The sequence below is a fragment of the Camelus ferus genome, chromosome 21 (assembly GCF_009834535.1).
Source record: "Camelus ferus isolate YT-003-E chromosome 21, BCGSAC_Cfer_1.0, whole genome shotgun sequence".
NCBI lineage: Eukaryota > Metazoa > Chordata > Mammalia > Artiodactyla > Camelidae > Camelus > Camelus ferus.
In genome coordinates, this window is record NC_045716.1 from 13,769,189 (window position 1) to 13,796,514 (window position 27,326).

At 35.7% G+C, this 27,326-nt stretch overlaps 1 protein-coding gene across 4 annotated transcripts in view; it reads right to left on the reverse strand.

Moving 5' to 3' along the window:
- The window catches only part of POU2F1 (POU class 2 homeobox 1), a 147,741-nt gene that overhangs the window by 88,542 nt on the left and 31,873 nt on the right, over window positions 1-27,326 (reverse strand). Inside the window, exon 1 of one of the 4 annotated variants that reach the window (XM_032463812.1) lies at window positions 8,293-8,393. The exons of the other annotated variants lie outside the window; for them this stretch is intronic. The gene's annotated coding sequence lies outside the window, so the exon portion shown is untranslated. Of the gene's footprint in view, window positions 1-8,292; window positions 8,394-27,326 lie in introns of those variants that run through there. 4 annotated transcript variants of the gene reach the window in all.

Consider the following 27,326-nt stretch of genomic DNA (forward strand, 5'->3'; position numbering starts at 1 on the left):
GACTCAAAAGTTATGACCTTCAGATCTTCCTTCATTCCCCATGTTGTCAAGTAACTATTGGTTTCTCTGAAATCCTACAGCAATAATAATCTCTCTGTTTCGGTTTTAACTTTCTATTCTGAAATAATTAGAAATTCATAGGAATTTGTAGTGAGGTACCCCTCACCCAGCTTCCCCCATTGGTTGTATCTTATATAACTAATAGTGCTGTATCATATCCAGGAAATTGGTATAGGATGTATATACAGGTCTATGTTATTTTACTGTCACATGTATAGATTCATGAAACCACCACTGCAATAAAAATATTAAGGGACTTTTTGGTTGTTTCCAGTTTGGTGTTATTACAAATACAGCCGCTAAAAAATTGATACATGGGATGTACATAGGATCACAAGCTCCATCCTGGGAGAAAGTATTTACAAAAGACATAACTGATAAGGACTCTCCTCTATACATATGTAAAGCACATCAATGTACATTTTTTTTTTGTGGACATACATTTTCATTTCCCTGGGATAAATGCACAGAAGACAGACTGCTTGGTTGTTTGGTAAGTGTATATTTAATTTTAAAGAAAATTCTAAATATTTTCCAGAATGGCTGTACCACTTGACATTTTTACAATCTATGAGAAATCCAGTTTCTCTAAAACTACACCAGCATGTGGTACTGTCCTAACTTAATTTTAGCTGTTTTAATAGGTATGTAGTGATATGGTGGTCTTAATCTGCATTTCCTCAATGGCTTATGGACCATCTTTTTATATGCTTAGTTACCATTCACATATCTTCATCAATGATACGTCTCTTTCCTTCTTTTGGATTTTTCTAAAAATCTCAAAATCTCCATTTTCTAACGGATTGGTTTCCGTAGGGTTCAGTTTGGAGAGCTCTTTACACATTGTAGGCGATATCCTTTATCAGATACGTGCTTTGCAAATATTTTTTCCTACTGTGAAGCTTGACTTTTCAACCTTTTAACGCAGTTCTGCACACAGCAAAACTTTCTGATTTTGATAAAGTTTCTCAGTTTTTTTTTCCTTTATGGACTGTGCTTTTGGCATCACGATTAAGAACTGTTCACCAAGCCCTTTGTCCTGAAGATTTTCTTCTGTTTTTATTCTACTGTGAGGTTTAGGTTAAAGGTTCTTTTTTCTTTTTTTAAATCATTTGTCAAAAAGACTATCCTTCCTTCGCTGAATTGCTTTTGTACCTTAGTCACAAATCTGTTGGCTGTACTTGTATGGGTCTATTTCTGGATTTTCTATCCTGTTCCACTGATCAATGTGTCAGTCTCCCCACTAATACCTTGAGGATTGATTCCTGCAGCTATATAATAAGTCTGATCTCCTACTCTTTCTTTTTCAAAATTTTGTTAGCTATTCTAATTCTTTTATATTCTCATATATTAATTTTAGAATAATCTTATCTATTAAAAACCTTGTGGGGATTCTGACAGAAATTGCATTAAATCCATATATCAATTGGGGAAGAATTTACCTTTTCCTACGTTGAGTCTTCTAATCCATGAACACTGTATAACTCTCCATTTCCCTGTATCTTCCTTGATTTCTGCCATCAGTATTTTGTAGTTTTCAGCATACAAGTTCTGAACATGTTCTGCTAGATTTAAAACTAAGTATTTCATTTTTTTTAAGCCATTCTTTTAGGGTAGGGCTGCTGGAAACAAATTTTCTTTGTTTTCCTCCACTTCAGAATGTCTTGACTTCTCCTTCATTCCTGAAGGATATTTTTCCTGGATACAGAATTTGGGATTTTGAGCTCTTTCTATTCTTGAAAAATATTATGCCACTGCTTCCTGGTCTCCATGGTTTCTGATGAGAGATCCACTACCACTGGAATTATTTTTCTTCATAGGTATGGTACAATTTTCTCTTTCTCTATTTTCAAGATTTTTCTTTTTTAAAAAATATCTTTTATTTTTTTATTGGCAGGGGGAGGTAATTAGGCTTACTTATTTATTTTTAGAGGAGGTACTGGGGAACTGAACCCAGGACCTTGTGCATGCTAAGCACATGCTCTACCACTTGAGCTCTACCTTCCCCCTCAAGATTTTTCTTTTGTCTTTAAGTTTACAGAAGTTTTATTATGATGTGCCTTATAGATTTCTTCAAGTTACCTTGTTTGGGATTTGCTCAGCTTCTCGAATCTGTAGGTTTATGTCTTCTGCCAAGTTTGGCAAGTTTTCAGCCATCACTTCTTCGAGTATTTCTCAGCCCTGCCCTCTTTCCCCTTTCCTCCTCCTTTTCTTGTTGTAGTCTTTTTTTTTTTTTTTTTCCCAGTCATAGTCTTATAAGTACCTGAGGCTCTGTTCATTTATTTATTCTATTTCTCCCTCTTGTTCAGACTGGGTAATTTCTACTGTTCTATCTTCCAGATTACTCTGTCCCATCCATTCTGCTATGTAGGTGAGCCTACCCAAAGAGTTTTTTATTTCAGTGACTATAGTTTTCAATTCTAAAACTCCCATTTAGTTATTTATATTTTCTATTTCTTTAATGAGGCTTTCTGTTTCTTTGCTGAGACTTTATATGTTTTTTAAAATTTCCTGTCTTTTATGATTTTGGTGAAGAAATTACTAATGGAAGTGCTTTTAAAAATTATGGAAATATGTGAAAAAGAAACAGAAGACAGCTTGAAGGATCTCCCACTAACTTTTGGACAATTTGGATAAAATAAATAAAAATAATTAATGAATTATAACCATTACTCATAGGAATTCATGAGTCCATGCTGATACAAATAAACAAACAGGGAGAAGAAAAAGTTTTTCCCTACAGTAGAATACCAAGAAAATCAACATTTGGAAACCATTATAGTAATAACAAATGCAGTCAAGAAACAACAAAGTGAAAATTTGATGACAAAAATTTAGTTTCCTCCACAAAATATGTATTAATTACAAAGGGAAGAAGTAGAACTCTGCAGTAAAGAGGCTTGGTAAACATCACCTTAATCGAGTGATAAAAGCTAGTATCACTGACTGGGGATAAATCAAAATCGTACACTTCCCAAAAAGATAAAATAAGAACACAACATCACTTCTGTGGTGTTTCTGCCACAGACGCATAACCTGAATCTAACCGTGAGGTACTATCATATAAGCCCCAATCCAAACACATTCCAAACTGTATCCTTCCAAAGCGCCATGGTGTTGAAAATCAAGGAAAGACTTGGGAACTATTCTAGACTAAAGAATGCTAACGACACGTAACAACTAAATACAATGCATGACCTTGGATTGAATTATTTTGCTATGGAGGTCATTTTTGGGACAACTAGCAAAACCTGAAAAGCGTCTACAGACTAGTTGGCAGCAATGTATTACTGTGAATTTTGAGTTTTACGTTTGTATTGTGGCCATGTAGAAGAATGTCCTTATTTGTAGGAATTACACACTGAAGTATTTGGGAGGGATGGACCATTAAGTCAACCACTTATTCTCAAAAGGTTCAGGAGAAAGTTATTTGTACTATTTCCCAACTTTTCTAAAGCCTTAAGTTATTTTAAAGGAAAAAGAAAAATACAGCAAAGAAAAAAGGAAAAAAAGAAAACAGCAACAAACTACCTTACACTTTTTACTCCTAGTGGACCCCTGCCCTCCCCACTCCTCAGAAATCTCTGATCACAAGAAGCATGTTAACACTGGCAACACTGCAATTCTTACAGAATTATGAAATGTATAGATGATCTAACTTCAGAGTGCACTTGAAACAATTTGAACAGCTTTCTGATGGACATCTCAAAGCATGGATGAGGAGCTCCACATTGAGCTAATGGAAGTCTGGGTTTAAACTCAGGCTTAAGCACTGAGTATTGAACAACTTTTCATAGTTGGTGTCCTATCAGTTATTTATTATCCAAAGAAAGAAAAAGAGCTTGAAATTCATTACAACAAAAAATCTATTATATGTTTTAGAAACTCAGTTAATTTTAAATAAAATCTACCCAGACATAAGAAACTATAAGAAAATGAATCTTAAATGAGGTACTATAGGTGTATTATCATGTTCTTTTAAAATTACTATTTTAGTGGCACTATAATATGTTAAGTCTAACTTTCCTACTTAAGAGACCATGAGCAAAGGACTTAACATCTGTTATGGGTTGAACTGTGTCTCCCAAAAGATGTTCAAGGCCTAACACCCAGGATCTGTGAATGTGACCTTATTTGGAAACGGTCTTTGGGGGTGATCAAGTTAAGATGATGTTATTAGGGTGAGCCCCACTCCAATACTATTGCTGTCCTTTATAATAAGGGAATATTGGACACAAAGACAGATACATACAGAGGGAAGATGAGAAGAGGGGCATAGAACAGGTTCTCCCTCACAACCTTCAGGAAGGAACCAACCCTGCCAACAGCTTAATCTTGAATTTTTAGCCTCTAGGACTATAAGACAATAAATTTCTGTCATTTAAGCCACTCAGGTTGTGGTAACTTTGTTATGACATCTCTAGAAAACGTACCACAACATTTGAATCTTAATTTTCTCATCTGAAAAATGAGAATGATTATGCTGTCTCCCAAGGTGGTTCTTAAAGTTAAAATGAGAATATAAGTTATTTTGAAAATCATGAGGAAAGAAGCTGTGGTATATTTACACATTAGAGTACTACTCAGCGATAAAAAAGAATAAAATAATGCCATTTGCAGCAACACGGAAGGACCTGGAGATTGTCATTCTAAGCGAGTAAGCCAGAAAGAGAAAGAAAAATACCACATGATATCACTGATATGTGAAATCTTAAAAAAGGAAAGAAAGAAAAGAAAAAAGAAAAGAAAAGAAAAGTGAAGAGAAGAGAAGAGAAGAGAAGAGAAAAGTGAAGAGAAGAGAAGAGAAGAGAAGAGAAGAGAAGAGAAGAGAAGAGAAAAGAAAAGAAAGAAAAGAAAAGAAAAGAAAAGGAAAGGAAAAAAGAAACTAATAAACTCATCTACAAAACAGAAACAGACTTGCAGACACAGTAAACAATCTTATGGTTACAGGGGAAAGGGGGTGGGAAAGGATAAATTTGGGAGTTTGAGATTTGCAAATGTTAACCACTATATATAAAAATAGATCAAAAACAAATTTCTTCTGTATAGCACAGGGAACTATATTCAATATCTTGTAATAATCTTTAATGGAAAAGAATATGAAAATGAATATGTATATGTGTGTGTATGTGTGTATATATATGCATAACTGGGACATTATGCTGTGCACCAGAAATCGACACATTGTAACTGACTATACTTCAGTTAAAAAAAAACAACCTCCCCTCAAAATCAGGAATCATAAAAGTGACAATGGTATTATTCTAATCTCCTGACAAATATTTAGTAAGTACTACTCTCAAGATTTTTTCCTGTTATAATAAAAAATTTTAAGTGATGCTCTTTAACTGAGTCTTAATCCATAGGCCAGAAAATTATCTTTATTGTACATGGTAAGAGCAGAGTCTTAATAATGTCAGGATTAGCTGAATGTGGCTGAAGCAGAAGTTGGTTTCCTTTTTCTTCTTTTTTCTCATGTTTTAATCTTTAAATAACATTTTCGTAGAAGTATAAATTTTCTGTTTTGAACATTTTTTAAAAAACCACTTTACTGAGGTTATGACTAACTTACAAAAAGCTGCACATATTTAATGTATACAACTTTAATGTATACAAACTTGGTCTAAGTTTGGAGACGAAGTATACATCCATGAGACAATTAAAGCCATAAACTTATTCAACGCAACTAAAGGTTTCCTTTTGCACCCCTCTTTTATGATTAAAAAACATTTTTTTGTGTGTGTGGCAAGAGCACTTAACTAAGGTCTACCCTCTTAGCAAACTTTAAAGTATATAATACAGTACCATTAAGTACTAGTTTTCTAAAAACTTAAAATCTGAATCCCTGCCACCTCCACCCCCACCAAAAAACCCCACAGATGCCCCTCTGGCCACATAAGCACTATACAGCAATCCCACGCAGTTGTGACTCAGCACTGGAAACAATCAACAGCATTTGGTTGGCCAAAAGTGGGTGACAAAAGAATATGAAGGGTTTAACAAGTTGACAAGTTGACCATCCAAACAAAAAGCAAGACATTAATTTGTGCCTAATTCTTTCTTCTCTTTGCTCTATTTCTTGTACTTCTATACTTCTACATACATCAAAAATGAAGGCATACATGTGGATGTCTCTAGCATGTGCCCAACCAAGTAGGAACTCAATAAATTCAAGGATTTCAATAAATTCAAGCTACCTTTCCTACCCCAGCTCTGCCTCACCTCACTTTCCCGTCTACACAGAGGGTGATGAGTAGCTACAAGTAATATTTAGGGTAGTTAAGAAATTTTGTAATCTCATTAAAATGTCACAGTATCAACAAATTTCATACCACCTTTACAAGCTCCAGTTAGTTAGAAAGAATTTAACTAAAACAAATAATAAAATTTGTCAATGTATCTCACCTTTTATAAAGTCCTAACATAAGACTATCCAAAACAGAAAGGAGCCAGACAATCTAATTTGACATTGTTTCTCATTTTGAATAGTATGGATTAAAATGCACATAAATCACAATTCTTTGCTATAAGATCTCATACTACCAAGAATAAAACAGTTATGTGACATGAGCTACTTGTATTTTTAATAATCTCACTGCCTACATTCTGTGCATTCCCATTCTCTTTTGGCCAGGCAGGTGGTGGTGGTAATTGAATGAAAGATTCCTGAGAAAAGGTAAATTTTAGAGGATGAGTCAGGCTTTAAGGCAAAGATTCTCCTGGCTTAGGCAAATTCAAGTATTCTGAGTATTATACTAAAGAAGAGGATTTTTAAAAAATACTTTTATCATTACAGTTTCATTTAAGATAATAAGCTTTTATTTATCCCAAGCCAGCCAGATACTTGAAATGTATTAATTTCTGGAAAATATTCTTTGCCATAACAACAATTTTTTTTCATTAAAGGTCTTGTAACTAATTTCGAGAGGTCTGTTTTAAAAATATTTTAGGAAACTAATCACTGACGATCAACTAGAATAAGTAAAAACATGGAGACAAATATTCAGTCACACTAAATATACCTTTGGATTTGGTCAAGTTCGCTTTAGTTTAAACATGTTAATAACATACAAATATTTTATAAATACCTTTTTTTTGAGGGAGTATAAGACCGACACCTTTAAATTACATTATAAAATAGCTAATATGATTTCAATAGTTAAAATCATTACAGAGGAAGATATGCTTTCTCCATACTACCTCAGTATGTCTCTAAAACGCTCAGATTTTTTGTTGGGTGAATTAAGACAGGAAATTATTCCACAACCAGTATTAGTCAACAAGGGATAAGTTGGATTTAAAATTAAATTTTAATTCCAAAAATAAACATGCTTCATGGTTTAGTAATGCCTTTGAAATGAGAGAAAACTGTGTTTAAACTCCAGTTCTAAAATCCTAAACTAAGCCTCAGTTTCCTCATTTGTAAGACAGGTACAATAACACTCCCAAGGGTTCTCCTCGGGTTTAAATAAAATGTATCCAAAGCTTCAATGGCACCTAGTAGTTAATTAACGGTTGTTTAATATTGTTGTTAATAGGTAAAGCATTTTATGTAGAATAAATAAAACCATCTCATCTTCTCCTATGCCACATTAACGTTTTCAGTTATACAAAAGAAAGACAGATCCCCATATGAAATGTCACTATGGTTTATATCCTTAGCCATGCTAATGTATATTTAAGGTACTTAAAAAATAAGAATTTTTTAAAGGCACTAGACTAGGAATCAAAATATGTAGATTCTGATCTCAGCTCTACATTGGCTAGCTGAAGTTGCTTGATCTAATACTTACTTAGGTCATTTGTAAAATGGTAAAATGTAGCTTATAATATTTTGATTACTAGATTAATTTTATAAAACTATTATTTACAAAGTACTTCTATTAAACTATCACATAGGGATTACAGCTAATGTTTTATCATCAAAATAAAGATGATACTTAACATGTACCCTATTTGTAGTAATTTCATAACTCTTTCAAAAGAAACCAGAGCCTAAGTACTAGGGTCAATCCTAAACTATTTTTCATTGCTGGCTAGGGCACAGGCATTCTAAGCATAACTCCATCATATCAATAAATATCAAACAAATTTCAGAGTTAAAAATGAAATATATATATATTTGATAAGTCACTTTTATAGTCATTCCACAAAATTAAAGGCAATCATCAGAACACCTGGATTTATCAGAGGCCACTAAATTAACAGCTTTTATTAGCAGAAAATATTTACCAGGTATAGAAAGACTGCATTCTTTCTTTGAATTGATTCATTGAAAACTGAGAGTAGTTTGGTAATTAAAAATGCAGGAAAGCTCTTCTTACTTTTCCAGTCTATGAATACAAAAAGAGAAAAAGGCAAGACTGAGTAAGCTGTATAAAATAACCTAACACTTTAAGGGGGAACAATTACAAACAGTGGGGAACACTGGACTACCCACCAAGGCAAGCTTAGCTGCCTAAACATAAAGCGATTAGAGGCAGGCACCTCCCTTGTACCTACTTCCTCACCTACAAAATAGGGATGCTGCACCTGCTCTTACTTCAGGAACATGGAGGTAAATCAGAAAGTTCTTGGAACCGTGTATTAAAAGGTGGTGTTCATTCCTGAAGCTAGATAAAACAGCCTACTTAGGATTTTCTTTGAAGAGTATATTTCACTAATCTTAAAAATTTAAGACATCCAAATCCAACCTCCCTCCAAATTTACAAGTATCTACTCCACTTGGCCATATATATGTGTATGTCCACACACACACACACACACACACACACAGATGACAGACACAAACTGATACAGACTGCTATCACTGTATACTAAAAAGACATGCAAGATTATATTTTGTCTTTAGAAAACGAGAACAGTCAATACTTAGCACATACAGGTGTGTAAATGTACCATCATTGGTTGACTATCTGACTCTTTGCCATGAGACCTTGGAATTGAATGGTAGATTCAAGCAGCCCTAACGCATTGATGAAGAGGAGTTGGTAACGCACTGACTCTTATTTGCCACCTACCTGTACTACACAGCTTTATTTGAATTAGTACAACTAATCAGTACACCTGGTATAAATTAATATAATTTTGATCAAGTAGTATAACACTAATGAAAATCATCTAAGTTTTATATAAATGTACTCAGCGCTCATGTAACTAGCCTACACAACTTTTTTTTCTGTACAGTGATGTTCCTAACTGCTTTATGAAACTCTGAACCAAGGGTTTAATTATGTTCAATGGTGCAAACATGCATAAATAGTTCATAAATAGTTCAAACTGTCTTCTCAAAAAGGAGTTATTTTTGTGAAAGAAGGGGATCACAGTAGTTCATAATACTTGAAAACGGAGATCAACATTAAAATTCTGCCACAATTCTCCAGAAGTGGTAAAACATTTACTAAGACACTTTATTACATTATACAACTGAAAAGAAACTGAATTCTTTCTCTCTCTTAAAAAAAGTCTGATCTCTATGTCTGATCTTTAAGAGAATTTTTTAATTGTTAAACTGTAAAAAGATATATCTAAAACAAAAGGCAAAATAAAACAGAAACATATCAACAAATAAATACACAAAACAAATACAACCCATAGCACAACCACCAACATCCTCCAGAGCAGGAACTCTAATGAATAAGGAAAATTCACCCACCCTTCCTCCTTTAGGCCAATGTGATGGTTACAAACTGACAAGCTCTTTCTGGCTGTCCACTGGCACATCTACAGACCTCTTATTCTTCTGAAATTCCCCCAAGTTAAATTGGATGCAAATAAGCCAGGTGTGGTCCTTACAAAAGTAATCCTGCTAGTCCCTACTGAGTTTCCATAGAAACATGCACATCTGGCAATGGCAAAGAGGTTGTGTACTGGCCTCAGACTGGCTTAAAAAGTTTCAATACTCATTGAGTGAAATAACAATTATGGTATCTTAGTAAAGAACAAATACATCCCCACCCCCAAAATCCCATCTTTGCTTGAAATATCAAGCAAAATAATGCAAAGTATTTTCTTCTAGTCCAAAAGTGGCTTTCAGCTTAGCAGCAGCAATTAATGTGTCTGTGAAAAGTTACAAGATGCCAATTACCAAATGGCAACCATTCTTTTACTAAAGAAATATATTTTATGAGACCATTCCCTGTAGGTCACTTAATGTAATAACCAACATCCAGAGGGAAACAATATAAAGTCTAACCTAAATAGTAGTGAATATTGTGTATCTTTTCCTTAAATAAATTCAATATCACTCTTCATTGGTTTTATTAAAAGTAAATGTTTTTACAGCAGTGATTCTCCAAGGGCAGTACCTAGATCACTAGCATCAAGGAAATTATGAGAAATGTAAATTCTCAGTCCCCATCCCAGACCTACTGAACCAAAAATTATGGGGGCTGGGAGGCCCAGCACTCTGTTTTCACAAACCCTCCAGAAGATTCTGATGCCCCCTAAAACTTGAGAACTACTGGTTTACAGTGTGAAACTTTAAAGAGGCCGAAATATGAAATAAAAAATGCATCGTTTTATCTGACCCCCTTGGAAGTGAGGTATGGTGGCAAAATGAAATGTAAAGGAGAACTCAACTGGCCTCCTGAATTAAGTCTGTTGGCTAGTATCTCACTGTGTAAAACATACACAGAGATTAACAGTGGTTCATCACATCTGTCTTTCCTACACATGCCAAGCACGGAAAGGAAATCAGAAGTGTCTGTTTCCAGTTACTCAAGGAGAAGGGAGTCCTTGCACATAAGACTCAATCCACTGCCATTCACAGCCCATTACCAACCACAACCACTAAATCTTCAGACACAGAGCAGCAAACCTAACTATTCATTACTTTATTTTTTAAATTTTTTCTTATTTTTATTGTTTTTAATGGAGGTACTGGGATTGAACCCAGGATCTCGTGCATGTTAAGCATGCACACTACCACTGAGCTATACCCTCCCCCTACATTTATTACTTTATAATAAAAGAGAATAATCATTTTCCAAGATATTAGATATGCAGGTAGGGATGAGCCTGAAGTTTGTCATAAATTAACATTTCTCACTACAGTTGACCCTCCACATCAGAATGTTCTGTATCCATAGATTCAACCAACTAACATAAATTAGTAACAGTTAAAAAAAAAAATCCAGAAAATTCCAAAAAGCAAACCTGAATTTGTTGCATGTTTGCAGCTATTTACATGGTATTTGCATTATATTCACAACTATTTACACAGCATTTACACTGTATTAGATATTGTAAGTAATCAAGAGATGACGAAGTGTATGGGAAGATGTGAGCAGGCTATATGCAAACACTATGCCATCTTATACAAAGGACTTGAGCACCCTTGGATTCTGGTATCTACCAAGGTCCTGCAATCACCCCCCAGGGATGACTGCACCTGTGAAAAAAAATTTTAAGAAACATACATAGATACAGCTCGTCCTTAGTTACCTAACACATTAGACAGTTCATATACTACAAAATACTCCTTTCATTTTTCCGTTAATTTCTGTACTCTATTTACAGTTCCCTCCCTATTTCCTTTAAGACCAATAGGCAGCACTTCAAAAAAGAACCAGCCCAGGTAGTGACATTAAAGTGACCAGAGAGATATAATGGAGAAAAACCACTGGGTAAATCAAATATGCCATATGCTATCAGAATCGATTAATTCAAGCCAGATGAATAGTTTTCTGAAGGTCATAATTTAAAATCAATTGCTAAATACCTCCAGTATTACACCTATAAAATGTACTTTTAAAATCATATTTTAAGTGAACTGAAAACCAGTCACAATTTCCTCCACCTCCCCCCCAAAAATCCAGGAAATTCAAATGAAAATGTTTGTTTATTCCCAGGATTATTCTATAAACTGTTTTATGAAAAGAGATATGATGAAACTTACTCAAAGATCAGATTCTAGATTTTACAAACAAGGCAGGAAACAGAAAAGAATATATATTTGACTTGTTTTCTCTTGCTTGTTAGTTTCTTTTCATAAATTAGAAAACACTTGAATTATAAGAACATTTTTACTTAAATGTTCAAGGAACATTTTTACTTAAGGGATAAATTCTAATCTGAATTTCTAAGCTTAATGTATTTCCAAGCAATCTCTATACTTTAGGGAAAAGAAATATAAAGAAAACAAATCCTAAGGTCATCTCTAGTGTCATAGATTTTTTTTTATTCTATATCCAAGTAGCAATACAGAATTAATTTCAGTAGAAAACTGACACATAAAGAGGAGACAGCCTCCTCTTTCTCTATTTGTTAAACATTGGTGTTCCTTAGGGTCCACCTCAGTCTCCTTCTCACTATACCAGTGATTGCCATGTACTGTCTTTGTACCACTAGTGGTCCAGAACTGATCCCAAATTGCCAATTTTGTTGATTTTGATGTTTGCAGGCTACATAGTAACGGTGCATGCTGATTGCCATTCTAATTCTCCCACTTGGATAAGGGCAATGACATTTAACAAGTGACCTCTGCTCAAGGGAAAGACTTCCCTCTAGCTAGTGACTTGTTCAGGAATGAGCTGTATCCCAGAAGTTTACTCAGTTTTGGCGGAAATCAAGCAGAGAGCTCCTAGACCTTTCCGGGATAGTTATTCTCACTTTGAACAGAAACAGTAAGTGGTTACTCTCCTTTTTCTGGACACGAACAAGGAAGCACGTTTTCCTGGTGGCTGCTGGAAGCTGTTTGCAACCATAGGGAAAGAACCTTAACACAAAGAGCCCAGTCCTACCATCCCTGAAGCTTCTGGTCTCTTAATCATGTGAGCCAAGTCGATTTCCTTGTGTTTAAGCTGTTTCAGTTTCCAACATCTGAAGCTGAAAGCAATCTACCAATAATATATGTATGTTATTAAGAGTTGCTAATTTGACATTCACAAATTAAAATTAGAGCCACTAGAGTTTACTAAGGATTATTTCTGCTAAGAAATGTGGTTACCACATTATGTTCAGCAACTCCGCAAAACTCCTAATGTACATGCACATTATGGACAAGTTGGAATTTCCAAAATTTGGTCCTGTTATTTGTGCACAATCAAAACTGTTATGGTTTTTGAGTCGTCATTATTTTTTCCTGTTTTGTGTTTCAATTTAGTTATGTACTTGCATTTTTGCACCAACATTTTTAGCTTATAAAAATTTAAAAAAAATCAGCCTTCATCACAGAAGTCATTAAAGTTCAAACAGTCCCCATATTTCACAATATGGTGTTTTGCACATAAATAGTAATATGTTAGATGAGTGATATGTGTGATTCTACTTTCATCTATACCAATAAGCATATGTATGTACATAGAAAATGGACTAGTAGGTTTATACTAAATGGTTAGTATTTAGCATATACACATCTCTATTTTTTGTTTCAATTAATATACAGTTTTTCTAATTTTTAAAAACATTTTTAGTTGAATTCTTTGCATTCTTAATGTAATTGGCTGACTCCCAAGAATCTGACCAAATACTTTTACTTTATTACTCAAATCAGTGTAACTAAAGAAGTGCAAAGCTGTTTTAGTACCTTGTTGGAAAGAACCTCTCAAAAGAACTTCTTTAATTTCAGATAAGGAAAGGCTGAGATGAACCAGTTAGGTTCTTAAAACTAGGTTCAACAAAGAAAATTATAGAAAAGGTCAAAACAAGTAAGAATTACTTATGACAGGAGGGACAATATTGGTTTTAAATGTAAGGACTTGTTTCAACACAAGAAAGTCCTGTACAACACAAGAAAGTCCTGTAATTAAGAGGAAACAGGCAAACACAAAAGACGATTTTTCAAAGAAAAAACTCAGGTTGCTTAGAAATAGTATAAAACTGGATTATTTTTGACCTCTCCATTTGCATGAATTTAAGTCTCATTTTACCTGAACACAAAAAGGCTAACTGAATGAACTTACAAAATGCTGTCCTTCTTCTGAGACTTGACCATGGTAATCTAGTTTCTTTAGTAAGGTAAATTCTTTGTCAACTTATGACTTACCTGTATATGAACATTCAAAGTAAAATTTCTACTTGTATGGTTTGTTTTGAGACAAAATTAAAATGTTAAAGATTTTAAACATAATGGCAGCCACTACAGACCTTTCTGAACTTTATCTTTAGTAGAAAACAGTAGCTTTGGAACATACCTCTATTATAGGTTCTACTTATTTCACATTCAAACTCACTCATCAGACAATTACAACAGAAAGTTCACAATGACTCTTAAGGGCTTTCCTATTCAACCTGGTAGAGAAAAAGGCCTTTCACAACCCAGTCACATCACACTTGTTATGATAACACCAAGCAACTGACTCGGCAGAAAGCCATTAAAAGAAATATTTTATTACAACTTTGGCCTCTGAAGTTGTGATCATATGCCTCAAAAATGATGGCAAAAATTTCTAAAATCTTATATGAAAATCCTAAAGCCACTGACCCATCATCAGATGATTCTATTAACCCTGTTTACTCAGTGTCCAGGCAGTAAACCAAACGTATGTTAAATTGCTAATAACTTTCAAAATGGAAAAGTCAAGACAAAAATTCCAAGCAATGAGGAATGATTACCAATCATTTAAAACAGCATCAATAAGTAGGGTACATTTTGGCTAAATCAGATCAAGACCCCATCCTGAATTAGCATACAACCTATATTGTAATTCCTCCTTCTTATATAGTAGATGCTATAAACGACTAAAAAGATGAGGAAAAAAACATAATCTACTTTATCTATTACAAGTCTCAAAAGCTCGCTCTCTCCATTGAGAAGAGATAACAAAGAGAACACATATTTGGGATTGTGTGTGTGCATGAATGTGTATACACACAGATTTTCTAACATGAACTCCAGACAAACCAAGCAGGACAGTGGACCAGGCACGCTGGATCTCAGGAGCCCCAAGCCTGCGGCGCTTCCATAGGGAAGCCAGCCGTCCTTTTGCCCACAAAGGGATGGGAGCCCCTACAGTTAATGTCCCTCACACAATCTTCTACTACCCCAGGCTATTCAGGAGACAAACTGAAGCTATTAAAATTCTCTATTCTAAATTTGAATTTGCTACTAAACAGATTTTATTTTCACTTTAGAAAAATTCCCCAACAATATGCTAACATGCTATAAAAGAGAATGTCATGCTTAGAAAGAGAAGCACCTAGCAGTGCAAAAAAAAAAAAAAAAAAAAAAAAAACCCCAAAAACACTACTGAATTGTAGACCACCCCATACAATCTACTCCATGCTGTACAGGAAAAGTAAAACATGGGAAGAGAAAAAGCTGTGATACCCACAAGTCAGGGAGACAGCAAACAGTTTGAAAGGGCTAGAGAGAGGTGAGAAAGTGTTGGGAGCTAAGGTTAGAGAGGAGGGCAAGGACAATCTCAAGTTCCTCATATTTAAGTTTCAACTCAACTTAAAACAACTTAAAATTTTAAAATTTGACCTTAAAACTTTAAGGGTTTTAGGTAAGAGTAACATAATTGTTTTATAAACTTTTTTTTTTTGGTAGTTTACTTGGTAGCTATATGACTGACTGCAAGTTAACAGGGCATAAAACTGAAAATGGAACCATCATATGAACTCAAGGCAAGAGCAGAGGCTAGAACTAAGGTAGCAGTCTGAGAATGGAGAAGAAACAGGCATGAACAATATTAAAAAGGCAGGCCTGGTACCAATTCAAATGCTCAGTTGCATGAAGGAGATGAGCAGAAGGACTGCCAGCTTCAGGCTCGAGTGACTGAGTAGGTGGTGGTGCCGAGTAGGAGGAAAACATGAGTACAAGAAGGGAAAATGTGGGAGGGAAGGGGAAAGAATGAGCTTGGATACATTTAATTTGATATGCCCATGGGTTCCAAGAGGTTCAGTAAGTAGCTGAATTTATAGGTCTGGAATGAGGAGGAAAGGTCCCTATCTTCTTCCTGATCTAATTATTCCTCACACACTGCCTCACTCCAGAATGATCCCACACAACAGGCAACCCTCCATTTCAGTTATAAACTGTCACCTCTACCCCTCATTCTAACCATATCACAATTCTATAAACTTCCGTAGTGACGCCAAAAACTGTGCTACAGAAGAATGTCAAGGCTCTCTATATCTTTGAGTCTGAAGTTTTCTTTATTCGACCAGTAAAATGAATTTTCCTCATTCATCGTTTTGTTAACTTATCACCTTGCCTGGCGTACAAAAGGGCACCTGCAAGGGACAGGAGTACAAAAAAAAAAGACACCTAGAAAAGAAGTTAACAGTTTCACTGCAATTTCTAATCTAAGCAAATGTGCGTTACACTTTCTTCCCTCCAGGGCAGGGAAGGGAAGTTATGCGGCGTGGAGGCTATAGCCAGGAGAGTGTCATTTTAGGTTCTTGAATGCATGGTGCAAGTCAACGTTGCACAAGCAGCATGCTCCGTTTAAGGAGATGTTTGTACGCATCATGGTGAGATTAATGAGCTAAATTTGTGTTCATCTTTGTTTCCTGGTGGGTGGAGTGGAGATAATATTATAAATGCAGGCTTCTATTATTCAGTGGCCTTTATTACACCTTGTACTAGACCACTGTTTCTTACCCATGGCACTGCTGGCATTTTGGTTGGATAATTCTTTGTTGTGGAGACTGTCCTGTGCAGTACAGGATGGTTACCGTGTCCCGGGCCTCTAACAACAAAATGCCAGGAGCACTGTTCTCCCAGACATAGTCAAATGTCTCCTGAGAGGCAAAACTGCCCCCATTTGAGAACACCACTCTAGACCCACACATATTTACTTAACACTCTCTTTTGTGTGCTTTCCCTTTCCAGCTCTGAACTCTTCTCTGGAACTAATCCTGATTCCTGGAATGCTCTTCCACATTCAGCAGGCCAACCTTTTGTTATTCAAACAACTCTTAAAACCTTTTTATAAGCCCCAAGCACCACAATTACATCCCAGAATTCTAAAAAGCATGAATATTTACATGCTTGCTGAAAGGCATTCCCTCCTGGATCTGATCTTCAGTTTGTCAGGGAATTTGCTTAATAACATGCTGGTTACTTGTGGAGGTGCTTTAATATTTTTCATTTGCCCAATATCTAGTTCTTAAAGTCTTTACAAAGTTCTAGTATTCTTCAACTTAATAGCCATCATTTACTGGGCCCTTACTATGGCTCAGTAACTGTCCTAAGCACTCTAATACATTATTCTCAAAACAGCCCAGGACGCCATCAGACACAGGCAGTCTGGTTCTAGAACCCCACTGTCAACCCCTATGTGACCCTGCCTCCCAAATGTACATAAATAACTGCATAGACTCTACCTACTCAAGATTTTATGATCTCAGATCATATACAATCTCAAAGTTTTGATTTTTTATTTTTCTTTCATTTGTCCTATAAGAGTGTAAGAAAAAAACTAGAGACATGCAGTTCGCACTGACCAGTAGTGTCCTGTCTGACAGAAGCATCAGAAAACATTCTGTGAGCCCAGCACATGGCCTAGAACATAGCTATTCCTCAGTAAACGACAAAAAGAAGGTGGAATGCATGCCTAAAACATTCTAAATTTCTGTAACAATCCAGATTGAAGTACTGATTATTTTGCCTTTCTGGCCCTTAATCATGCCACTTCTGGAACATCCTTCTTTCCTGAAGCACTGTATCCAAATCCATATACAATATATAGAGATATCTTGGTACAAGAGTAGAAAAATATTTTCTATGTTTCCAATGACCTTTCTTTTAAAATTCAGAACTAGTCTTCCGGCTGCAGTATATGAATCTGGTATCTTTCAATAATAAACAATAATAGTTTAAAATTCTCTCCTAGTAATAGCTTGGAAACCATCATCCTACAAGTGTAAACCAGAATATTTTCCCTCAAATACATTATTTTAAACTTGCACACTATAGCTCTTTGGCTACCTTCCCTTGTTCAGACAATCGCAGTCTTAGTTAGATGTTTTGCTATGGGGACAACGCTCAAATACTTGATGTACATTTCGAGTAAAAGCAGCCTATAAATAGACCTCCAGAGAACTGCATGACTTAGATTTCTTCATCTAAACCAAATCCAAATGAAGACTAAACACTCCGCCCTCTGGGGATGTAATCTTAAAGCATTTAAGGCACTTAGCTTGGTGGGATGGGGTGGCGGGACACTATTTACATGAATGCCTTTGATAGTATGATTTGCAATTAGTATTACCTGGCACTTTAAAAGCACTTAATAGACAGCAGTCCCATGTGCTCCTACTTTATTGCTGCAACACTTAGGGTAGTAGCAAGCACACATGGGCACTTAATAAATGCCTCTGGCAAGAGGATTGCTTGAAATCTAAGAAGCTGATAATTTAGCACAATTAATTTCTGAGAAGGGGTTAGAAAGGACAATCTTCCTTTTTACACTTAGGACCGAGGTAGGGAAAAAGTCTGAGACTGTGGAAAGAACTAGCAAAGGAAACCGTCTCAATGAAAAGGGAAGGGAGATCAAATGTTCACAAAGCCTAAATTAAAATAATTTCAAAGAAAAGCAAAGCAAAATTGGTTGGTATCCCACCTGACCCTCACATTTTAAAAAAGAGTAAGGGTCATGTTAAAAACCTAGTGTCAACTACCTTTCTAAAGGTAAGTGTCCCAGTACTGCCCACACCTTCAAGTAATTCTGGCTGACAGTAGTACAGAAACAACTGGCTGTGCACACTGCTTTGTTGAGAGCCTAACAGCATGCTCACTAACGGGAAGCGTTCGGTTCTCTTTCCACATTCTATGAATGAAGAGACTGGTTATGAAAACTTAAAAACAGTCTAAGTAACAGAATAAAATCTCTTAAAAAAAAAAACCAAGCTAAAACACCAAACATCTTTGATACCTATTGCATCCATGCTATTTTCACAAGACCAACAGAGGAAAGTTTTATTTCTCACATTGTAAACTTTTATACTACATTTAAAAATACTAATGATTTTATCAAGTCAGAACTCTTAGCCTATGTTTCCAAACATAGTTTCGACTAATAGCCACTTTCTTCTCACTCTATAGACAAGTAAACCTGCTTGCTAAGCCTTCCACTTAGTCCCACTCATCATCCCCCAGCTCCCATCAATACCTGTTCGCTTTGCAACATTTATACTGCAGTTCCCTCTACCAAGAACTACATCCTTCTCCAAGTCATATCTCTCCTCACCTTTTAAAGTGTTCCTCAAGTTCTTACAACTAAATAATCAAGTCTTTTTATATTTAACTTGTTTGCAAGGGTAGGTCACAAGTTACTTCCTTAACTCTGGTATATATTCTATCATGGTGGGGAGGACAATTCTAAGAAAGAAAAAAATATTCAGCATAAACCTACCTCTGAAAACCATAACAACACTTGTTCTGCATCCTAGGGCAGAGATGAGTCATATTAGATTTGTAAAACAAGGAACTGAATTTCTTCATTAATGTCAGCAAATATTATTTAAAAAAATGATCTAAGTCTCATCCATGAATGACACTTGTTATATACGACAACCCTCCACCAACTGTCTGGGAAGGAGTCTACCATTACAGTCAGGGAGAAACAGAACTTGGGGACACAAATCTTGCATGTGAATACCTTTAAGATGCACAGTTACATAAAAATTAAAGAGAATTTTTCTAATTAATCTCAGTCAAGTGAAAAAATAACTTTCAAGTGAACATTTCATTTACAAAGTGCTTTGTCAAAAGTAAGACTCAAAGACACAAATATGTACCCATGTGAAATAGAGGTCTTGAAAACCAAATGTCAGTTTAAAATTACTTTAAATTCTATTATTATGGAAAGATAAATGAAGGGGGGAGTAGCCAATTAAAGTCTATGAAGTGTCTGGCCTATTATATGCCCTCAAATGTTTGCTGAATTAAAGCAAAATCCCTAAGTCAGCACGTCTCCTTTTAGAAAAAAAGGCAGGGACAAGTGAAAATGGAGCTCCCAGACAATCTGAATAGATTTAATTCAATAGCTTTTACTGAATCTTTAGTTTCTAAATCATGTTCAATGATAAATATACTATCATTCCCATTTTTGAGTCCTAAACAGACCACTCAGTGAAATTCTTGAAAGTAAAATTTACAGACCAGGGATGTATACCTCGAGTCTTTGCAAAAGACAGACTCCAGGCATTTAACCGCTATTTATTAACTGCCCGCCATGTGCCAGGCGCTGGGGGTTCTGGGGGCTCCGCAGTGAGAAAAACAGACAAGGTTCCATCCCTCTCGGGAGTTTCCTGTCTCATCACAGAAGTATGTAATGACAAATTATGATAAATGCTATAGAGGAAAAGAACAAACTACTATAAGACCGCATGTAAAGAAGCAGTTTTTCAATGGAAACTGTCTGTGTTGATACCTGAAGAATGAAGTGTAGGCAAAAGGAGATGTGGAAGGTCAGCACGGGGCATCTGTGAGAATCTGGCCAAAGGGCCTGGGTGGCTCAAGTGTTCAGAGGGAGGGCAGAGGGGAGGCTAGAGAAGTAGGCATGTGGGATGTTAATTTTTATTTTAAGAGCAGCAGGTTAACAGTTTTAAGCAGAATGACATGATTGGATTTGTAGTTTCAAAGATCATCCTAGCTTCAGTGTAGAGAATAAAGGAGGGCTATGGGAGACTACTATCATGCTACAAGACATAGATGAGGACTACTAAGACTAGGGTAGCAGAGAACATGGACTGAGGAGTGGGAAGATTTGCCAGTTATTAGACATTGTTTAAGGATGTAGACATAAGCCTTGGGTGTAAGAACTTGGGATGTGGGGCAGGGGCACGTTGGGAATGACTCCTAAGTCTCTGGCCCGGACATCCAAATAAAACAGGTGATGCCATTCACATGTAGGACACTAGAGCACGGCACACAGCAGCAGTAAGGGCTACCTGAAGCCAAGGGGCGCATACATTTGCTGGGCTGTAGAATGAAAAGAACAGAGGAGGCTAGGGCTGAGACTTCATGAACAACAACGCAGAAGCTACTAGAAAAATGAGAGGAAAACCAAGAAAGCATGTTTTCACAGCTTCCAGAGGGGTAAGGTTTCAAGAGAGAGAGATAGCGGACAAGAATTCAAACGCTGTTGAGAGCTCAGTTAAGAAATGGTCTGGGTGTAGTTGCTTATGGTGAAAAAGAATATGAAAATGAATATATGTATATTATGTATGACTAGAGCAATGTGCTGTACACCAGAAATTGACCCAACATTGTAAACTGACTATACTGCAATAAAAAAACAAAACCAAAAATAAAATTGTCTGGGAAAGTGCCCACTGGATTTCACCACCTAGAGATCACTGATGATTAAACAAGAATATTTCAAAGAATGGTGAATTATTCCACAGCTCACATTGGCAGAACGTGACAAGCAGACATTCTGCTCACCTATAAAACCCCTTCCGTTTTCCATTCCTTATATCTGACCAACCTTTCTTGCTTGCACTCTCTCCCCTGCCATCAATATAGCCTTCTTTCTCATCTTTTATTCCACCTACTCATTTCTTTCTTCTTTATACTTTGTGTTCCCGCGTTTCTTTCCCTCCCTCCCTAACTTGATTAAAACATACAACTGAAAATATTTCATTTTTTAATTGAGTACTTTCTAGTCTTCCTGTTCTTTTTTTAAAAAACATTTCACAGTGCAGACTCATGAGGGCGGGGAAGCTGATGGTAAAATTTAGCTGCTTTCACTTTCAAGCTTTAGAGCAATTCCCCTCATAGAGCACATAAATGGCTTCAATAGGAAAGGATTTCCTAAAAAATTGAACTCTTCTTTATAATAGTCTTCCAGTGCACCTATATCACTAATTTTGGGGTGTAATGTAGTCAAACCACCATCTCTGTTATAAATTCTAAGATAAAGAAATTACTAAATAGGATTCATCTAAAGTCGTTTCTCCTGAACACTTCCAGGGCACAAACGTATTCTTATACAGAAACGTGTTCAGGCGTAAGTGCTGTTTCACAGAACTATCAGTCAGTCATTACCAGGGCTTCACATTTTTCATCTGTTGTTTAACCAATCATCATGAGTTACTCCACCTTTCTGGAGGGTTGAGGGTGTTGTGGAGAATGACAGAATTTAAAACTGACCATTACTAGGACAGATGGCTAGTAAACTGGTATTTTAAAATGTCTTTGTTTCTTAACCTAAATCTCCAGAACTTTCCCAGGCAGTCTTCAAATGTAAAGATTCTATAACTCTGCTTGCACAGTTAGGCTCAAGCAAATACCAACACTTAAAAGAAAAGGAGGGAATGGAAAACCTGAAAAGCTGAATCAGAACAGTATCTAGCCCCATCTTCCAATGTGAGAAAGAAGTAAGTAGAGAGATTTCACGGCCGCTGTGGCCAACTGCAGTATTACTGCAGACTGATGTACATTTACTGCTATAATAGAGTTTTAAAATAAGCTTCAAAGTAAGTGTCTGGTGTGAGGAAAGACTACTGGAAGCATAGCCTCTCCTCACCATGCTGCTTGCTCCCTGTCTGCCAGGGAAGAACAGCCTCAGCTGAGGCTGCTGGGGACTGTGACAAAAATAATGACACCCCCACTTCCAGTATCTCATTAGGTCCTCAAAGGGGCAAACAGAGGGTTTAGGACACAAAGGCCACTGACAGTCCCTGTGATGCTAGCTTCTTCAGGGACCTCTCTTCCCTACCTGCACACCATTCAGGGGTTCCCTCCCAGCATTTCTGAGTTTAATGAACGCTCTGTGCCAGTTCCCTCTGCACCAAGATTTACACATGCAGATTTTATTTGGCTAATATTTTATATGCTTTCTAGCATAATTCCTCACCCCAATCCATTTATCTGATACCTCATTGTATCCCTTTGTTTTTTTAATGATGTTTACCTGTTGTTACGAGTGTCACTGGAACATACCCATTCTTTAGTAGAGTTTATGTGGGTCAATTTTACTTATTTTTGGATGAAGATTTTGTGATTGTCTGAAATGAGGTCCCAGGCAAAGGCACAACTCACCCCAATGGCTTCTGATGTGTGGACACAGCTGTATTTATTCACTATGTTTTCAGAGCACCTACACTATGGGCTCTGTTCACTATTCAGGTACTGGGGATAGAGAGAGAACAAGCTAACACCTCTGCTCTTGTGGAACATCCATTCCAGTGGGGAAAACCATAATGCTTTTTAAAACAGACGTAAAAATAAATGCAAAGGAGAAAATTAATTAGACTAAAGAAAATGAAGCTATTAAATAATGAGACTGGATTTCTTGCGTCATTTAGTCAGTCTGATTACTTTATTATAGACATACCAAGGAAAGTTACTAAACAGAAAAATGTAATCCTAATTTGCAGGAAAAAACAAGATAATCATTGCAAGAATGACAAAATAAAATATAACTAAAATTAAACCACCCCTCTATGCTCTCTACAAAAATACTTCTACCTCTGTTAGGTATTTTGATAATGCTCCTTACCTCTACCTACTATACTTCCTTTTGGAATACATGAAGTACTTCCAAAAAAAAAAGGAAGAAAGAAAGAAAAAAGAGAAAACACTATTGGTCTCATCATACCATTTTTTCCATCATCAGTAATTATTATATTAATTTGACTAAGGTCAGCCCTGGAATCATCAGCTGCAAATCTCAGGACTAAAACCAGCATGTCCAGAAGAAGAGCATCCTCTAAAAGACAAGGAAAAAGATGGAGAACAAGGAAGGACTGTAACAGAAAGTGAGAAGACAGCCAATACTCTTAGAGGAAAATGTTAGCATTAATGAAAAGTGACAAGAATTCTTGTAAGAACAGGATTTATAAGAAAGTATAATTTTACCAAATTCATGGTTAAGGCAGACAATTGAACTTACAAACAAATAAGTAAGAAGCAAACTACTTTAATTCCCCAACCCTTTTGATAACACAGTTGTGTTTACAGAGAAGTATGCCTACTAATTAGCAAACATACTAAATTATGTTAAAATTCAGAGTAGTAGGCAGACTTCTGGTTTCTACGGTAGCATATATAGCACCAAATAGCAATTCATCTAAAAGCAAGGTCAATAAAATAACAGGAATGGGTAACTCCTTATTCAAAATCAAACCTGCTTCTTCAATATTCCTATATCTCCTACAGAAATTTATCAAAAAAGGTAAATTTGGGGCAATACTCAAAAATCTAGAAGGAAAGCAAAGAATCTAGGGAAAGGACTTTCCTAAAATAATCAAGCTGAGATTAGGAGTCTGGGATTAATAAATACACATCACTATATATAAAGCAGATGAACAAGGACCTACTGTGCAGCATAGGGAACTCTATTCAATTTCTTGTAATGAGTTGTAACGGAAAAGAATCTGAAAAAAAATACATATATGTATGTAAAAAAAAAATAATCAAGCTGAGTACTACCATTAGTTCTACAGCCATGTGGATTTTTGATAGCTTCTCTACCCAAGTACATTTTAAAAATCCTGCATAGACCAATATAACGTGAACCATAATGAAACAAAGGAAAATACCAACTTTATCATTTCTTGGAACAAGAAATTCTAGTTGGGGAAAAAAATCATTCTTAGTTTGCTGCTGGTGGTCATTCAGAATAAATCAGGAGTTTGATTTATGACTACTGCTTTCGTTATTTTACATAGAGATTGGTCATGAATAATGTGCTTCTGGTTTAGGCTTGGTTATTCAAGAGAAGTTAGGAAGGCAAGAAAATTAAATAACTTATTTTTAACTATGACTTTTATACCGTTGTTGAACCCTATAATTGATTTCATGATGACATTTCTAAATCCCTAATTTTATTGTCCTAAGCATGTGACTGATAGGAGAGAAGAAAGCAGGAAGAATCAGAGAAAATGAACTACAAGTTCAAATTCTTACCTATACACCATTTACTTCACCCAGGAGGGATCAGTAAATCATAACGTGGTTTTCCTATAGCAGCCTAGGAGGGCTCCCAATTACTTTCCCAACAACTGCCACAGGGGAAGGACAGAACTTTATCATAGATCATAAAATTTTATTTATGGATGCAGAAATTCCAACTTCATTTAATTTTCATATGTCATAAAATACTATGCTTTTAATTATTTTCCTTCAAAAAATTCAAAATTTCTTGTTAGCTCACGGGCCACACAAAAACAGAAAGTACGCTGGGTTTGGCCAGAGAACAGCTGAAAGCCTATCCTGTATTATTTCCATCAACATAGAAATAAAAGTTGACAAATGTACATAAAAATATTTTCTTTCCTAATATTTCATTCATTTCTTTTCTTCATTCCCAGTCCCAAGCCTTCCACAGAAACTTTGTGAAGTCCCCGTTTCATCAGATTCCTTCCCTCCCTGCACTTCCCTCTCCCCCGGGTACAGCTTGCCAGTCCTTTGGATGGTTTTAAATCAAAATCCACCCATGTCAGGGAAAAAAAAAAAAAAAAGCCACCCATCGAGATTTTTTAAAAATAAATCTTACTTCCTTGAACCACTGTAAAGCTCCAAATCTTTTCATGCTCAATCTTTCAACAAATACAGGTTTGGGCAATCTTATTATACCCTTTCTCTTTTAGCCATCATTTAAGTCTAATTCTGTACAATGAGACCCCATGAAGTCATAGCAGTTAGGCTGCCTTTTTGAGAAGGCAGGTTTTAGTCACAAATACATTTAATGTTTAAAATTTTGCCAGTAACTGTTCAAATGGCTTCTCAGGAAACACAGGAAAAGACCTGGTCTATTACTTTAAATTGCTTCTCTCTCCACAGTCCCAGTTAGATATGTTTTAAAATGCTTTATCATTTACCTTATTATTTTTCTAATTACTATGATTACTGTTACAATAATATTTTACGAACAATGTTTCAAAATGTTTAAAAACTTAAATCTCTTTAAATTTAAAATCACAGTCTTAAAATGTTAAATTATTTGAATAACTAAAACAATATAAGCACATATTCAGCACAACAGTACAATATCTGAAATATGTTAAAATCAATACTAATGTACAAAGGTACAGTCATAAACCTGGAAAAGTGTCAAATCATTAATTTCATAAAAGTGACCCTATATGTGGGAACTATAAAAAAGTGCAATCTCTAGTACAAGGGCTCTTTCAGATTAGCACAGAGAAACATTTGGGATTAGTGAAAAGCCCTGTGGTGGGGGCAGAACTGTGTTCTTGAAAGGTGATGGGCAGGAGATGGAGCATTTAGTAAAGAATGAGATTTCACTCTCCATCTCTCCCCATCCATAAATAACAAGTGTTTAAATGCACCTATATTAAAACTCTTCCCACTGAATTCAGCACAACAGGAAGAGCAAAAAACGCCACAGTTCAGCAATTTGTATTTGACTGTGAAGTGATTTCTCCTGAAGACAGATGCCACCCCAAGGAACAAAAGCGGAAAAACAATCCGAAGTATGACCAGCGGCAAAAGCAAGAAAAGATTAGAACTGCAAGTCTTTCTCTCTCGCCCCGCCTCTAAAACTCCTTGGCTACATCTTTAGGACATCCTGCACAGACAACAGAAATGGTAATTTTCTACACAATACAAATCAAGAAGCTCTCTGCCTTTTATTCTGCTGCCAAGTATGTAAACTAAAGAATTTCTCGCAAACTACTGTAAGCCAAAAAACAAGAAACCAAGCAATATAATTCCTGAAAAAGCAATACCCAGGGTCCATTAAAGGTCAAAACATTTCCTCAAGTAGTTACTATACTTAATTTTTTTTTTAACTTCAAGTGCACTAGCCAGGTTTTAATATTAAAAGAAATTCTTAGGACCGAAAAAGGGGGGTTGAATATACTATGTACTTTCATTTGAATGCTGTGTGGGAGGAAAAAAATACTAAAAATCTTCCCATGAAATTTTCAAAATAAAATGTTACTACTGCTCCTACAAAGGAATTATTTCTTTAACTCTTTTAATGTTCTTTTTAACCCCACTGAATCACTTCTGTAATCCAAAAAAGGCAGACCCACTCTATATGTTAAGTCACAAATTGCCCACCATTAGTTTAACAACAGATAAAAAGAAAACATACTGTCAGAAGTTCAAATCTTACTCTTCACTATATTAAAAGTTTTAATTTAAAAGTAGTACTAAAAAAGGAAATAATATCCCCTCTCGCCCTTCATCACTTTCTCTCTTCCATTCCTTTTGCTAACCAACCCCCCAAAACCCTACTACAAACCACTTACTGATTTTACAAATTCTTTGAAAAAAATAAAAATAAATAAAACCATAGTCCAAACCTCCATTCATCAGATATTTCTTCTTTGCAGTGAACTAAGGAGGTCTCTGACTATTTCAATAGACTTGCTAATCTGATAATGTTTTTCTCAGT